The sequence below is a fragment of the Solanum pennellii genome, chromosome 10, assembly GCF_001406875.1.
Source record: "Solanum pennellii chromosome 10, SPENNV200".
NCBI lineage: Eukaryota > Viridiplantae > Streptophyta > Magnoliopsida > Solanales > Solanaceae > Solanum > Solanum pennellii.
Window position 1 is genome coordinate 67,530,125 of NC_028646.1, and position 16,979 is coordinate 67,547,103.

The following is a 16,979-nucleotide window of genomic DNA, read 5'->3' on the forward strand; positions in this document are numbered from 1 at the left end:
CAAAAAGTCACTTCTTCACAACTCATCTATTTAATTCATGATGGGAGATTGCTGAGAGAATTCCCAAAAATCTCCCTAAACCCTATCACTCAATCTGTGACAACGCTATGTTATGGCGTAGAGATTTTGGCTTCATGTGATGGTTTGCTTCTCTTTGAGTTTTAGAGAATTAGGTGTTACTGCGTATTCAATCCCCTAACTGGAGAGCATCAACTGATTCCATATCCGAATTCTCCTAGACATGAGTTAAAAAAGATAGGCCTAGCGGTTGATTACCTTACTTCAAATCAATACAAATTGGTAACCATAAGTAACCTGGTCGAAAATTCCAACTTATTCTACAAATTTCACTTGCTTTCATCAAAGCGATCTGGCTTGTGGAATCCAGAAGGAAAATCACAACCTTTTTGGAACATTGTCACCATGACCATTTAATCCTGCCTTTATGATCCCCTTAAAAGTCTGATAGAATTTTTCAGATTTTTAAGTTTAAAGCTAAAAGTGATAAGTTTAGAACCCTATGTTTGACGATAATTATTTTATTTATATGTAATGGAAAATGGGTTATCCCGCTATTATAAATTCTATTACATCCTTATTTAAGACATATAGTCTCTTCTTGTTAGACCCATGATCTAAGTCACTCAGCTAAATGACAGCATAGACAAGGTTTTTAAAGCATGTTGACCTTGTCACTTGTATAAGCCAACGAAACAAACAAGCAAGGGTAAGTTGGCGACGGACTATTGACTAAGATAAGGTGTGCACAATGGCACCAAGGACTGATTCCATAGTGGGAAGTGAGGACCAAGGACTTCAGGGAAAGGAAACTTGGTGAGGACTTGTCAAGATGAAGGCTAAACAATGTCATGTGAGCATGGCATTGATATTCAAATAAAGGACAAACGACAAGCAAAGCTAAGGCAGCAATGCAAAGATCAACAGTGTTCTCAGTAACCCACCAACGTGCACTCGAACCTACCTACCGATTAATGGTGGAGATGTTCAACCACTTGATCATGCCTAACTTGTTTGAAGTTTCTTTTCCGGGGTTACCTATATGAATTTTTATGTGGATATAAACTTTATTTTTGGGGCAACTGCTGCATTTTTCAAGTATTGATCATGATGCTCCAACTTTGGGACAAGAATACCTAACCTGTGTCTAGAACGCAACCTTTTAGGAACATTCTTACCATGACCATTTGATCTTGCCTTATGATCCCCTAAAACATCTGATTCTTTACATTCATGAATGAAACGTATGATCTGATGTAGACGTTCAGAACTAATATCTGATGTTCCTAAAGTCAGACTAAATCCATTAAGTAACAAGAAATCTGACACCACCTTAGTTCTTCTGCATGCTGAAAACACTACAGGCATTTCAAGTTTTACATCAAATCCAAAGCTTACCAAATAGACAGAGTGTTAACATTCTTACCAAGTAGACAAAATTCAAACCATTTTAGATCAAATCCAATGCTTTCATCTGTAACCTGTGGCCTCAATCTCCCCTTTGTAGAAATCTTTCTCTAGTTAGTGTCGACTTACTGTGAACATGTGTCACGGTCAATCTGTCTCTTAGGGATTCAGCTGAACAGGCAAAGCCAATCTCAAGTATGCTAACCAAGCATTCCATCTCTTCTTTCTTGATACTGCCCCAGTATTCGTTGCCGTTGGTTGCTTTACTCATCTCACCAGTTGTTTTGTCTAGAATATCCAACTTTTCGAGAAAGTGGTGGGGACTAGAGCTTTCTTGGAAAAAGTGTATGTGGGTGTTCTTTCAGTGAATATCACCAATATAAGAATCCCAAAACTGTACATATCTCCTAAAACGGAGACCTTACTACCCATGCCGTATTCTGCAACAAGAAAATTTAGCTAATAAATAAATCACTATTGTTAGAAGAAATTTCATATCATAGTTTTTGTTAACCTAGAAACATTACCTGGAGTTGCATAGCTAAACACAAGATCATAAAAGCAGCTCTTGAATCCCACCACAAAGCTTGGAGTTCTGGTTTAATACATCTGTACTCAATTTTGAAAATATTCTAGGGAAGTACAAGCTTCTTCCACTAATTCTATTTTTGTAGTAGAGTAGGCATTGTAACTGACTAGAAAGGTTGACGGTTGAATGAGCAAATGTACCTACAAACTGGTTGTCTCCAAAATGGAGCATTTGTAGACTGCTCTGATGAAAGTACGTGAAATTCATATAACAAGATTGAATTTTCAGGCAACATATTGATGGTCACCAATTTGTAGTGATTTAAATTCGGGCAAAGAGATGATTCTATTAGATAATGAATAGGGAATTTATACAAGACATTGGAACATAAAGATTAGGAAAGATTTTGATACAATTATTAATTAAACTATATGACCACCTTTACCGTTATGAATAAGGATCAAAAAAGAAAATCAATACAATCAATCAAAACATATGGAAATCTTTACGGTTATGAATAAGGATCAAGAAAGAAATCAATACAATCAATCAAAACAAATTGCAATCTTTATAATTATGAATAAGCTAAAATAGGGAAACTAAATCTTTATCATCATCATCTTGCAAAAATACCCATAAAAAATTAACTAACAGTTTCTCTTTATTATTAAAAAATTATTACCTACACCTCTTATTAAATAATAAATTATACTTATGAATTCAGTACTTTTGATTTTGGATAATGACTTTTGTAATTGCATTAATGCTACAATTATTGTCATCTACTTTGAGCTTCCAGCACTATTGAGCTAATCCATTGTCAATCTCTTCATATACTTTTACATTATTGATAAAATATTTAATTTTACACTCCATGTTAACTCGAGGACAAACGGCGTAAAATATATTTGTGAATTAGAACATCTATTTTGCTAAAGTGATGCTAAGTTAACTATGAATTATTGTTTAACCTTATGGAATTCTAGGTAAAAGTTCTAATAATCCTAAAGGGAAGACACACATACTTTAAAATTTGTTTAAAATGATTAACTGGCGAAAACTTATGTTAATTAGTTAAAAAGGAGCAAATGTAAAAGGAATATGTTATAAATACTTGATAAAATACTTGTGATATATATCTTGAAAATAAAATATCTCTCAGAAAAGTAATAAAGCCAAAGTAGATTAAAGAAACCTTCATCCAAGTGGTTGAAAACTTATCCATCTTTAGTAAAAGTTCGCGTCTCTTTTTTTTGGAATGGTTTTAAAACTTTCAACAAAACTTGCTCATTAGACATTTCACAACCAAAAGCTTTTCGTGATTTAGACAACTTTTTTTTTTTTTCTAAAAAAAACTTAATGGATCTAATCAAGGTGTAACTAATCTATTTTTTAAAACAATTTGCAAAAAAAATAATCCACGAAAGCCAACATAACTAATTGTTAAAAGACTAAAGTAGCTTAGTCTTAAAAAAGTAGAGAGGGAAAAGGGGAATAAGTGTCATATAATACAAAGTCAACATATCAATAAGAGCACAAACATAATAAAGTAATGACTAAAAGAGAAAAGAAAGGAGTAGTTCTCCAGATTTCTTTGCTAATTTTCCATGTCCATTTTGCATGAGCTTTTGAGAAGTGGGAGACACAAAACAGAAGAGAGATGCACGCTTTGAAATGAGACTTCTTGCACGGTAAAAGTCTTTTATGAAGACTCTAATTAGCTCCGAAAGTGTTCATGTAAAGGAGAGAGTAAAGAAATTAGTAAAACAATACAACTTTATATGACAGTGAATAAATCAAATATAGAGCTAAGTAAAGTCGTAAAATGAATATGTTATCCAAAACACGAAAATGTCCAACAGTCGCAATTGGTAACTTTAAACCTAACTCAAAACAGCCAAGCCACCATTCATGTCTTTTGAACACAAAATTAACACTCAAGTTCAACAGGTTTAAGCTAAAAAAAAACATTACTTTTCAATCCATGATCCTCGACATTTTACACCGCCCTCACTTAATAACTTAGAAGGGAACTTATACATGCAACTCTACTATCTAATGGATTCGGAAAAGAGATTAAAATCTATATTTTTTGTGTGCGTAATATAGGATCATGGTTTTTCTCACACAAATATTTTTTTTTAAAAAAAATGTAACCTGCATAACATTTCTAACTAAGCAAGAACAACACTCATCTCTTTTTAACATACTTCTACAAATGAATACATGAGCTGCAAAAACTTTATCATATATACATTTAACTTGGACTGACAAACTGATTGCGAGTGAAGATTTAATCATGAAACGAACTCATTTCTTATTAAATAACGGCTAAAACGTGAAAGGAATATGGCGAGCTTGAACAAGAAGTAAAGAACCGAGTATATTTTGTAGTCACATATAATTATAGCTAAGTAAGAAACATTAATAGCAAGTCATGATATTTCTTTAAAATAAAAGAATTAAAAGTTTAATCGTCACCTGTTGTGGGGCAGTGAACGAGAGATTGATTCGACGCCTACATGAAGTTCCTCCTCAAAACTTTCTTCAGACGAGCATAAAACAGTGGTTTCAGGTGCGGGGCAAAAGGCGTCCACAAAAATGAATGCAAGACCTGTTTTTTATTTTCTGATTTTGCAACTTTTGGCTGAATTCATAAGAGATTTCAAAAGTATTTTTGAATTCTTGTTGATCGAATTAAAAAGAGAGAGATGTGGATGAAGGAGAGACAGGGGGACTGCGCCTGACCAAAACAGAAATGGGGATCTCTGTCATTCGTTGAAATTGCTGGAGATAGGATGAGTTATTTGCTGGTTCAGAAAATAGAATAGGGTTTGTGAGCTGTTTTGGGCTATTTTTTTTAAACATATTTTGATATAAAATATGGGCTGAAAGCTTGATGGCAGAATTTCTTTGATTAAAAAAAAAAAGATTTTGGGCTTCTAACTTAATAACGAATGAGTATAAAAGTACAAAAATTCTATTCAAAATATTTTTATTTATACAAAAGAAATATTCTATGTAAAAGTTGGATTTCAATACAACTGTTATAGTCAAAGAATAAAATCCCTGGGTAAAAGTTGTATGGAAATACGAGTCCTTATTGAAAATAAAGTTCAACATAACAAACGATAAGAGAGAAGAAGAAATAATATGTTATGGAATTGCTGGAAGATGTATTGATCTCCCGCTTGCCCTTGAAGTTTGTTGTTCGATGTAAATTTCTATTAAAGAAACTTATGATTTCTCATCCGGAATTTGCCCAAAACTTATACACTTTTACACAACTCGTCTATATAAGAAATAATGGGTCAGCATTAAGAAAATTCCACAAAATCTCTTTAAACCCAATCACTCAATATGTGAAATTGAGATTTTCCAGACTTCGAATGAGTTATATGTTACTGTGTTTTAAATCCCAGCATCAATTGATTACTGTGTTCACTTACCTGGTATACATTTTCAGAAATTTCGTTTTAGTCATGGAGACGTTATTATTACTTCCATCCAACGTTAGCTTGTGTCCATAAGACGTAGGCGTATAATATTGCTGCAAAAACTTTAGATGACATACCAATTAGCAGCATTTTAGTTCTTGTGGTGTCCTAAATGAGACTTAAAGTCAATAAATTAAAGAAGAGATCAGATGTGGTTGAGGGAGAAAAAGACAGGAGAGCGTCTAATCATTTTTTTAGTAGGAAAATATAAATATTTGCACCAAAACAGAATTGGTTATCTCTGTCCTTCATTGCTGGAGTTAGTCGGATATGCAACTTTGTCAACGGTATTTCCATCCAAGAAAAAATTCTTGAGGAGGAGCTAGTTTGCAGTCATTCAAGTTACTACAACAAAAGATACATTCAGTGCCAATAAATTTTCCTTTACAGCAATAGGGATACGATATGTAGCTTCAAGCTTCAACAACAATTGTGTTAATGTTATTGCATCAATATTTATTATTTTGCAATATTTATTATTGTTGCTAAATATAATATAGTAATATAGCAACAATTGTACTACTGCCGCTAAATAAGGGGTTTTACACAAAGTGCATAAAATGTAAAGTTATAGCACATTGACCTAACTCAACCCAAACTCTAACTAATGAATGGAGAATTGTCTAAATCATATAAGCAAATCACCAGTCCAATCCTTAACAAATGTGGGGTTCTTACTCACTCTAATACACCATTCACGCTCAAAGTGGAGTTCCAAAATAGGGATAATTTTGAGATATGATACTTACATCGAGTTGAGAACCAAAATAAGCCACAAAAATATAAAAGTAACCAAAATAAGTCACTATTTTAGTAACTAAAATAAGCTTAGTGGAAGAAAGAGTTTCACTATATCCAATAATCTAAACGTTTTCCGTTAGTGTCATAACGTTTATTTTTAATATATACCGGAACTTTTTCTTACACTTTATAAAGTGGAGTTTTTTCTTTCACTTTATAAAGTGGGGCGTCTTTAAACTGTCGAATTGGGGCCATCTTCAAGGTGATTTTTTTTTTGGAGCCATGAAAAGGAAAGGAAGAGAAGGTGAAGGTGAAGGTGAAGGTGAAAAGGTAATTTTTTATAAAATGGAATAAAAAGTTCCACTTTATAAAGTGGAAGAAAAATTTCCGTTACATATTAAAAATAAACGTTATGACACTAACGGAAAACGTTTAGAAAATTGAATATAGTGGAACTTTTTTTTCCACCAAGCTTATTTTAGTTACTAAAATAGTGGCTTATTTTTGCTACTTTTATATTTTTGTGGCTTATTTTAGTTCCCAACTCGTATTTGCCTAAGAATCCTCTGAAATTGTAGGAACCAAACTCATTTGTTTTGCCAGAGTTCCAGTTTTCCATTCTTTGAGTAAAAGCTGATCAATAAGATCCCCTGTTGGCAAGTTATTGGATTTGTAATCAGTAAGGCACATTCGATAACAACCTCCTTTGCCTAGAGCTGACCAAAGCATGATCCCATTCACACTTGGATGTGAGAATGCCTCTCTTAAAATTTGCAACTTGTTCTTCTGGTTTATACATATCGTTAACATCAACTTCCGTGAGCCAAATGGGAAGTTTTAAAGTTGCCAACTTATCAATAATAGCTCTTGTGAGAGCAGGGTTGTAGACCAATGCCAGCCACTTTAATGGCGCCCTTCTTCAATTGCTTGAACTTTTCAATGTACATGTCCACGTTGATATTCCGATCACAATTTTCAATGATGTTGAATTCATTTAGAAACAATGTCTGTCACTTGTGGATCTTCACGGTGAACTTTCTTGAACATACGCAAGTTAGCTTTTGGACTGAGTTTCTTCTCATTATGTAGGATTTCGTTGTTTATATCCCAGTGAAAAAACTCATTTCTGTATTTACTCATTACACTTTCAATTCTTCCATCCATCATGTTTGCGACCAAATCTTGTATCGTTATAGGGTTTCCCCAGAACATAGTGTGTCCTCTAACTAAAAGTTTGTTCTTCCTAACAAATTCCATCATCTGATCCACTATAGTATAGTTGAATACCCCAGGTAGTGACTCTATCTTGTACCACTTAAGGTCATTTTCAAAAACATTGAGGAACTATTTCTGAAATAACATTATACATTATTATACTCTTTAGTATGTGGACATACCAATTTTTATATATCGATCGTGCATTGGTCGAGTAATTCTACTATATTATAAAAGACAGTTGAAGTGTCAAACCAAGCAGCAGATCAACATGTCTGCTTTGACACTTTAGAGGGTGTTTCAGTAATTCACATAGAATTAATTAAAACAATATATTGTAGCAGCAATATAAATATTAGATGGGACTTGATCATATTCTCCTTTGTTAGCTCATCAAAGACATCACCAAATTCTATTTAACAAGTGTTGCTGCCGAAACAAATGTACTTCATCCGTTATTATTGTTCTTCTTGTTGAATTCATCTCATTTTTTGGTCAACTTTAGCTATTCAATTGCTACAAGCAATTGTTAAAAAAAATAATAATTGAAGTTGAAAATAAAAAATTTGGTGATCGGCAAATTGGTAAGATTTGCAATCATTTTTTACTTTGCAATATTTACCTATGTCATTAGTGACATAACATGGTTTTATCTTTCTATAAATAGAGCATTCTTGCTCATTTGTAGTACACACCAAAGCTAGAGAGAAAAACCACTTTGAGAGCAAAGTAAGGTATTTCACAGACTATACAAGAAAAATAGTTTGTGAAGAAAAATAGAATGTGAGCGATATTTTAGTAAGGTGGAAACCAAAAGAGTGTTGTTTCTTTTTTGTGTGTAGTAGTCACTTTGAGTATTGTATTTGTGAATACACTGTGTAAATTCCTTACTATAGTGATATCAGTTGCTCCTCTTGGCCCGTGGTTTTTTCCCTTATTGAGAAAGGTTTCCACATAAATTTTTTGGTATCGTTATTTTCTCATTTTATTTCCATTACTTTTACCATATATATTTTTGTGCTTGTTTGCGTCTTTTCCAAACACTTCTAAATGTGTTTTTTTGGTAATTTGTAAGCAAGATTATAAATAAATTATTATGGAGTATTTCATATGTTGTTGTTTTTTCCTAAATTGGACTTAACATGAGCTTAAAAAAATAAAAAAATAATTAAATTTTATAATTTAAATTAAAATTATGTGCAAAATATATCAAAATATTATTTTGATTTGTGAGCAGGTAAATATGCATGTAAGGTCAGTTTAGTTATTTTGTGGTTCCACCGTTTAATTTGTTATCTTATTTCTAAGTTTTTGTATATTTAAAAATCACCTAAAGTTATTAGAAATAACAATAATTTAAAGATAATATAAAAGAATTGTTTGACTTTTAGAATTTTATCTGTGCTACATAAATTGAAACAAAGAAAGTAATGTGTGTTATTTAAAAATGAGACAAAAAAATATTATAACCTCGATAGCTAATATTTTAAAATACTTTCGAAACATATATAAAAAAATTGGCCGAATCTTGAAATTTTATTTGTACCATATAAATTGGAACAAAAGAATAATATGTATTATTTAAAAAGTACGTAAGACATACTATAAATAATAATTAGCAATTTTAAATATTTAAATGATATATAAAAAGAATGATTGACTTTTGAAATTCTATTAGTGTCAAATGAATTCGGAAAGAAGAAGATAACATATAATATTTGAAAATTACATATACGATACTATAAATCATACTAATGTACCACTTAAGATATTTAGAAGACATGTGAAACATTTGGTTGAGTTTTAAACTTACGTCTATGTTGCATAAATTGAAATAGAGAAAATAATAAATATTATTTAAAAACGACATTAACATTAATATAAATTGCACTAACTAACAAATTAAAGTATTCCAAAATTGAGACGACTCTCCATATTTCATCTATAATCACATAAATTAAAAGAAAAAGAATAACATATATTGGGTCTGTGCTTGCACAGGCTACGACGTATATTAATAAAAAGAAGAAACTTAACCGGAGAAGGTATAGATTGAGCCTCGACAAAAATTTTCCAAGGGAAAAGTAGGTGAATAAACCTCGTCCCCATTGATATCATCGGTAAGGTTATATATAACATCTTTTTTTTTTCCAGTATTCCTCCTTTGTAAAGTGGTAACTCCGGTACCGCTCGACACTGTCAACATAATTAAGCTCATTGCATCAATATATCATGTACATTATTAATATTTTTTGCTATGATAAATTTTTAATGAAGAAACATGATCGATCACTCATAATTTCAAGTATAGTTATTGATGTACAAATTAAGATTATCTTTAGTAACTCTGTCCAAGCCGAATGATCATAAACTGGTACGGCTGAAATTAAAAAAAAAAAATGAAATGAGAATAGATAAATCAATGACAATTCCAAATCGTCAATTTTTTCTACCTAATAGTGGGTTCAAATATAATATAACTATTTCAACTATACATAAATAAAAAAATGAGAAAAAATAAATAAAGAAAAAGAAACCTTTGCGCTTAGCGTGGGAAGAGGTAGCAAAGAAAATCAAAGGAATAAATGTCCAAAAATAGTGGTATCCGTTCACATTTTAACATTAACATATTGTTACACTTATTTGTTCAACAATTTCTATATAATTAAGGGATAAATACCTTTTTTTTTTCTTGTTAAATTTGCAACGTAAACTAGAAGTAATTAATACATGAATTGAACCAAGATAGTTTTTCTTTTCTTTTTCCTGCTTCTTTAATTTGTGTCATTACTTTGAGGAGAGAAACGAAATTTTAATATCTCACTGGTCTTCATGTCCCATTAAAAACTTGATAGTAAATGGTAAGGATATAAATAGTATGTTATATCTTGTTTCATTCATTAGATATATAGTGCAGGAACTTTTAACTCCTTGGAATCTTTTGTCACATATATTTTTACATAAAATTATTAAAATTACTTAATTTATTTTCCTACGGGAGAAGTCAAGCTTCTACTCTAAATTAGAAAAATTTAACTAAATAATAATTATTATAAAAGAAAGTTCAGAACGATATAATATGATAATAAGAAGAAGACAAGAAGAAGTATAGAGAAGAGAAAACTTTTCTTTTTCAAGTGTTTCTTCTAAATGTGAGTGATTTCTCTATTTTAGTATTGAGATATCACTCTCAAAAGTCATCTAAATCAGAATATATAGTTATTCTACAAGTTCTTTTCACCTTGGAAGCACCTATACATGAATCCAATTAATAGTTGGATAAATCTAATGGATAATCCACATATATAATACAATGGATTTATAACACTCTCCTTGGATGTCCACATATAATATGCCTTGTAAAAAACCTTATTAAGAGAAACCCAGTGGGCAAAAGCTTAGTGAAGGAAAAAGAGTACATATATCTCATAATACGCTTTGAATGTTGCCTTGTTAAAAATCTTAACAGGAAAACCCAACTTGGGACAAAGCCATAGTTAAGGAAAAGAGTACAATGCGTATTCCACTCCCCCTGATGAAAACTTCACTTGGTATCTTGGAGACGACACATTTCAATGTTGTATCTCAACTTCTCACGGATTTGTTGAACTTCTACCTCACCATTTTGTTGAAGATTATATGTGGAAAAAAAACTTTGGTGAAACATGCTTTGTCCGGTCTCCTTTGATGTATCCTCCTTTTAATTCAGCTATACATGCAACATTATTTTCGTACATTTTGGTTGATATATTATTTTTCAAACAAAATTCACACATTTCCTGAATATGGTGTTCGCTGATCTCAACCAGACACACTCTCTCGATTTGCTTAATGGACAACTATTATTTCTGCATGATTTGAAGAAGTGTCTACCAATGTTTTCTTCATTGATCGCCAAGATATTGTCGTGTCTCCACATGTAAACAAATAACCTGTTTGTGATCGAGCTTTATGTGGATCAGATAAATAACCTGCATCTGCGTAACCAATTAGTCTGACTTGGATTCATCTGAATAGAATAAACCCATGTCATGGTCCCCCGAAGATTTTAAAGTATGTGTTTAATACCATTCCAATGTCTTTTTGTTGGGGAGGAACTGAATCTTGCAGTAGGCCTACTGCAAAACAGATATCTAGTCGAGTATTGTTAGTAAGTTACATTAGTGCTCCGACTGCACTAAGTTAAGGAGTTTCGTCACCAAGAAACTTTTCATCTTTCTCTTGAGGCCGAAACTGATCTTTATTGATGTCAAACATCTTACCACCATTGGGGTACTCAATGGATTTAAGTTATCCATGTAAAATCTCTTTCATATCTTTTCTGTGTATGTTGATTGATGGACAAGTATTCCATTCGACAAACTCTCAATCTGTACGCTAAGACAAAATTTTATCTTATCGAGATCTTTAATTTCAAATTCCATTTTCAGACACTCAACAACTTCTTAAAGCTCTTTACGAGTGCCAATGATGTTCAAATCATCAACATACACGACTATTATAATAAATTCAGATTTTGATTATTTAATGAAAATACAGGGACAAATCGAGTCATTTTTGTACCCCTTTTTGGCAAATATTCACTCATTTTTTCTTCTTTTAAATAATATTCCTCTGTCCCATATTAGTTGACCATCTTTCTAAAAATAATTATCTCATATTAGGTGATCACCTTACTAAATAAAAAAGTATATATTTTTTCTATATTACATACCTTTGCAATTAATTCCTTTTAATTAAAATCGTTACAATTGTTTGTAAAATTTCTCAAAAGTTTTTTAATGGTGAATAAATAAAATTATCTTCTTATTCATAATTTTTTTTCTCAATATGCGTAAAAAAATGATACATAATGATGCTGAATATAAAAATAAAATTGAAAATACTGGTTGTTTTATCGGGAAAAATATTTTGAAAAGGAGTTCTCTTTATTTAAAGAGATATTTTCGACTTTTAGGAGTCGCCACTTAATTTTGGGAAAATTAAGAAAACTTGTTTTCAAATAATTAAACAGAAAATCATTTGAAAACTTTTAAGGGTTCGGGATTCCTATTAGCGTCATAGGAAGGTGTTGAAGGCACCTAAGACGCTCCGCTAACTGCGATTTTCCGACGATTAACAATTTGACTATGTTTGTTTTAACTTTTTTGCAATTTTGAAGTTAAACTTATTAAAAATTTACTTAGGTGAATTTACAAGTTTTGAAATATTTATTGCAAATTTTCATTTAAGGTTAAAGCTCTTTAAATTCAAACGAACTTGCGAATTTGAAATTGAACTTGTTAGAGTTTTAGACAAATTTATAAGTTGAAATATTTATCGCTTTAAGGCTTAGTTTTAGTTTTAAGTTTGAAAAAATAGAAAGGCGTTTCGGTGGGGGGGTTTGGAGTTTCCTAGCCCTAATTAACGCCAATCAAGCAGACACGTAAACGAATGGTAAAAAAGAGAGAGAGAGAGAGAGAGGGATTTTGGGTCCAAATTCGGGTTCTGTTCGCCTTGACCAATTTTGGACCCGCCTGTTTTTTAGGTTTTTTTAACCCATTTTCACCTGTCCTATCTAAACATACACAATAAAATACCAAAATAAAACAACGAGGGCTTATGCCCATCACAAAAATAAAATACAAAATAAAATAAAGTAAAGTCTTCTAGTCCGTCTTCTTTGATTTCTTCAATCTCCGCTACGCTTGATTGTATATGACTCGAATGGAAGGAATTTTAGCCTTTACGGCTCTCCCGAAATGCAAGAACGGAATGGAGTCCCAAATGGACTCCAAGGAAAATTTCCCATGCAACAAAATAGAAATGGTTTAGCATAGGAAATAATATAATAAATAAGATATATATCTTGAATGAAAACAAATCTTGCTAAAAGGCTACTTCGCTTAGATGGTAGCAGGCATTTCTAGTATGTTCAACTATGAGCACATTATACTCAATGGGAGTACGTAACCATTCATCAACAATTAGACTAAATATAGTAGGAGCAAGCTGACATTTACTGAACAAAACCATCTGTGCAAGTTTGAAACAATTCATTTTTTAATGAAAATAAATACTATATGGGTGCAATAGTAGGCCTATTAAGTTGGCGTAATCCGTCTAAACAACTTAGATATCTTTGCTTAGACAAGTACAATAACAAGGAAGATACCAATTAAGAAAAAGAGCAAACCATTATAATTGATGCCATTAAAATGCAATATGAGGCATGGCAAGCAGGGTAAGAAGAGGAATATGTATGGCAGAAAGTTGCACTTGTTGAACAGAGCAAAGCAGTGGATAAAATTGGTAAAATATGCTACTTTTCATGAAACTTTAGGCATGAGTCAAAGAAGGAGTTCAACATTTTCCAAACTTCACATGAGGAAAAGGTGGTAAAGGGGGGCAAACGACAGAATGTTTTCCATTTTTTATGCATTGAGGCGTGTCTTCAAAGATCAACAAAGGCATTAACACCTCAAACTCCATGATAATAAGCTTATGGAACAATAATCAACGAAAACCACTACAAGAGAACACAAGAACAAAACTCATGCTTTGTAAATACACGTGAGAACATGCCAATTACGAAACCGGAGAAGAAACTAAACAGCTATATAAAACAAACATGTACAAGCTAAAGGAACGTGTCACATATTTGGAGAGAAAAGTATGGCGACGACACCATGGGATCCGAAAACGGGGAGGTAGAAAAACAGTTATTTCAAACAAACAATCCATAACACGATATAACCTCTACTCCATTCAACCTTCGGACCGTTGCAAAAGGAAATACATTGCAGCTTCCTAAGAAATCTTAAGAGAAGAAGAAAGAGGCAAACTTAAACAAGATTAAAACTAGGGTTGGTATTCTATCGAGCAACGAGAACTTTATGCTAAAGAGATAATCTCATGATGAACTCGCGACAACCGGATGAGCAGCACGAACAGGAAAGCATAACAAACAACAAAGAACAGGACGACGGAAAAACAAACCATCACGCCAAACGCTTTACAGAATTAAGCCAACAAACAGAGTGTGACGTCTCATATCACAGCAACACGAACCTCGATTCGAGCTTCATAAAGAAAGTTGATAAAAAATGGAAAATATACCTGTTTCGGCGCAGCGAATGGAACCGACGAGCAGACGAGATAGGCTTTCACAACTTGAAATCCCTCTCGAACCACAGCAAAGGCGTTTCAACAGAATCTGTCGTCGAGCACGTCACGACGCAACAGGAAATATCTTTTGCTTTTAACAGAACTAAGACGTCCTATATATGTAGTTTTGTCGATTCTCTCTTAAGCTGCTGGAAAATTTTTGCTCGTGAAAAAAGTCCCCTTCGAAGTAGAAGAAAGCGACAATATATAGATGGAGAGATTAGGTCAAAAGAATGGGGAAACCCGGAATTGAAATCGGGTTCAAAACCCACCTAAAATTCAAATTTTGAATTCTTTCCCGTAAAAGACCAAACCATATTCTGAAGAATTCTCCCCTATTTCGTCCCATCCCAAAAGGGGAAAGGAAGGAATTGACGCCCCAGATCAGAAATGGAGTGCTTCTCGCGCTATGTGGCTCTATCCCACACAACCAAGGACGAATCGCGTCGTTTTGCGCTGCAGGTTGTATGAGTGAGAGAGACGTTGTGAGAGAAACGACGAGAGACAGCTGCTGCCGCAGGCTTCGTCATTCCTCGCTTCGTTCATGCGCGATGGAGAGGGGAGAAGAGAGGAGGGAGAGGGCGTGGGGGAGACGTGGGGGATGTTTGGCGTTTTTCTGGGAATTTTGTTCTTTTCCTGGAGTTTTCTGTTTCTGGGAATCGCTGGGGGGCTTATCTCGTGGGTGAGGGGAAGAAGGAAAGGGGGAATGGGTCGGGGCCGGGTCGAATAATTGGACCGGGTTACAAATTAAAAGGGTTGGGCGGAATGGACTTGGGGAAAATGGGTTGGGCTGGATTTATTAAAATAAAAGGAAGGCTGGACGGGAATTTGGGCCTGGGAATTAGAAGGGAAATTGGAACAAGACATGGGCCCAAATCTGATTTTTGGAATGGATCAAAGGGCAAAGGGGTTGAATTCAAAGATGGCCCATTTTAGTTAAATCAAATGGGCTAAACCTTTAAAAAAAATGAATTCGTATTAATTAATCAACGAGCTCCTTTTGTTTTGGGTAATATAATTATTCAAAGTACGATTATGATTTAACTAAGTTAAGATGCTTACTAAGATTAAAATATATATATATTCTTTATATTTTTTTTTGAAATGGTTTTTGAGTAATCATGAAATATACCAACTATATACATAACTACGTAAACATATATATTATCTAAAGGTTATAAGAAATGACAAAACTATTCAAAAATAACACAAAATTATATTATTACATTATTTTTGCAAATTTTATAAAACTAATTATTTTAAATCGTTTGGAAAATTTAAGATGCTCGATAATTAATTTATACCGACGTGGGTCAAAATTGGGTGTCAACAACTGTCCCTCATTTTACTTGGGTTGATGCAAGCAACCCGAGGAAAATGAAATTGACCAAACCAATTTTGACCAACCCCATTCATTTTTTAAAGGAAGGAATCGACGAAGGGTTTAGGAATTGTGGCCGAACCCTTGCAAACGGGTCTCCTACATATCTCAGGCTATATGAGAATTCAGGCCACTAGTAGTTCGATAAGCTTGATTTACCGCATGATTTTGAAATAAACAAAAGCCACCTCGATACCGAATTATGAAGGTATCGAAATGCTCGAGAATAGAATTCGAGAGCGAATGTTGGAATACAGCCGAGTTTTCAACATTGAATCCGCCTACATATCCTTAAACCTTCGGAATCAGGCTGTGTGTAGTTCGACTCGATCGGTGGAAAAGGAAATCTATTATGCTAGATAACCTTTGGTTCTGGACAAGTGACAAATTAACGAGTATGAAAAGGAGGCTTGTAACCTCTTTAGCCATGAATGTGGCGCGCTTCACACCCATAATTAAGAGCTTACACGGACATAATTTCCAAAGCTCTTGGCGCATTGTCACTCAGATTGGAAACTTGCTTCCGCTAAAACGAAACCTTCGGATGCGAGACAGAAACTGACAGAACTAAGGAAAAACCCGCGTGCTTCGAGAGGGGTGGTTCGACTGTGGTGGAAGTCGCTCCTCTGCTCGCGTACTAAGAGTTTGACATTCCTCTTTGGACTATGTCCCAGTTCGCTGCTAAGAAAAAGTTCCACGTTGTGCTGCATCCTTTCTGATGTCGTCCGCACCTGTGGTTTTTGGAGAATTCATCCTTTTGGATGCTCTCGACAAAGACTGAGATAAAACTCGTCAGCGTAAAAATGCAATTGGGATGGGAGACAGTGTCTTTTTTACCGTGTTGACGCTTCATTGTTCTCCTCCATATTCGACTTCGACTCGATCGTTCTGACGTCCAGCAAATAAAGCTTATGCCTTGTGTTTTGCAGTAAAATCTTCAATGTACTCTTCATTTGATGCTGAAATAAGTAAATAAACGCTGATGCCATATTGATGTCTCTTTTGTCGTTATCTTCGATGCTCTTCTTGATGTTTGCTTTTATAA

At 33.4% G+C, this 16,979-nt stretch overlaps 1 pseudogene; it reads right to left on the reverse strand.

Annotated features, from left to right (window-relative positions):
- Positions 1–7,680, reverse strand: part of LOC114074292 — a 56,559-nt pseudogene extending 48,879 nt beyond the window's left edge.
- Between the last annotated feature and the right edge of the window lie 9,299 nt (positions 7,681–16,979).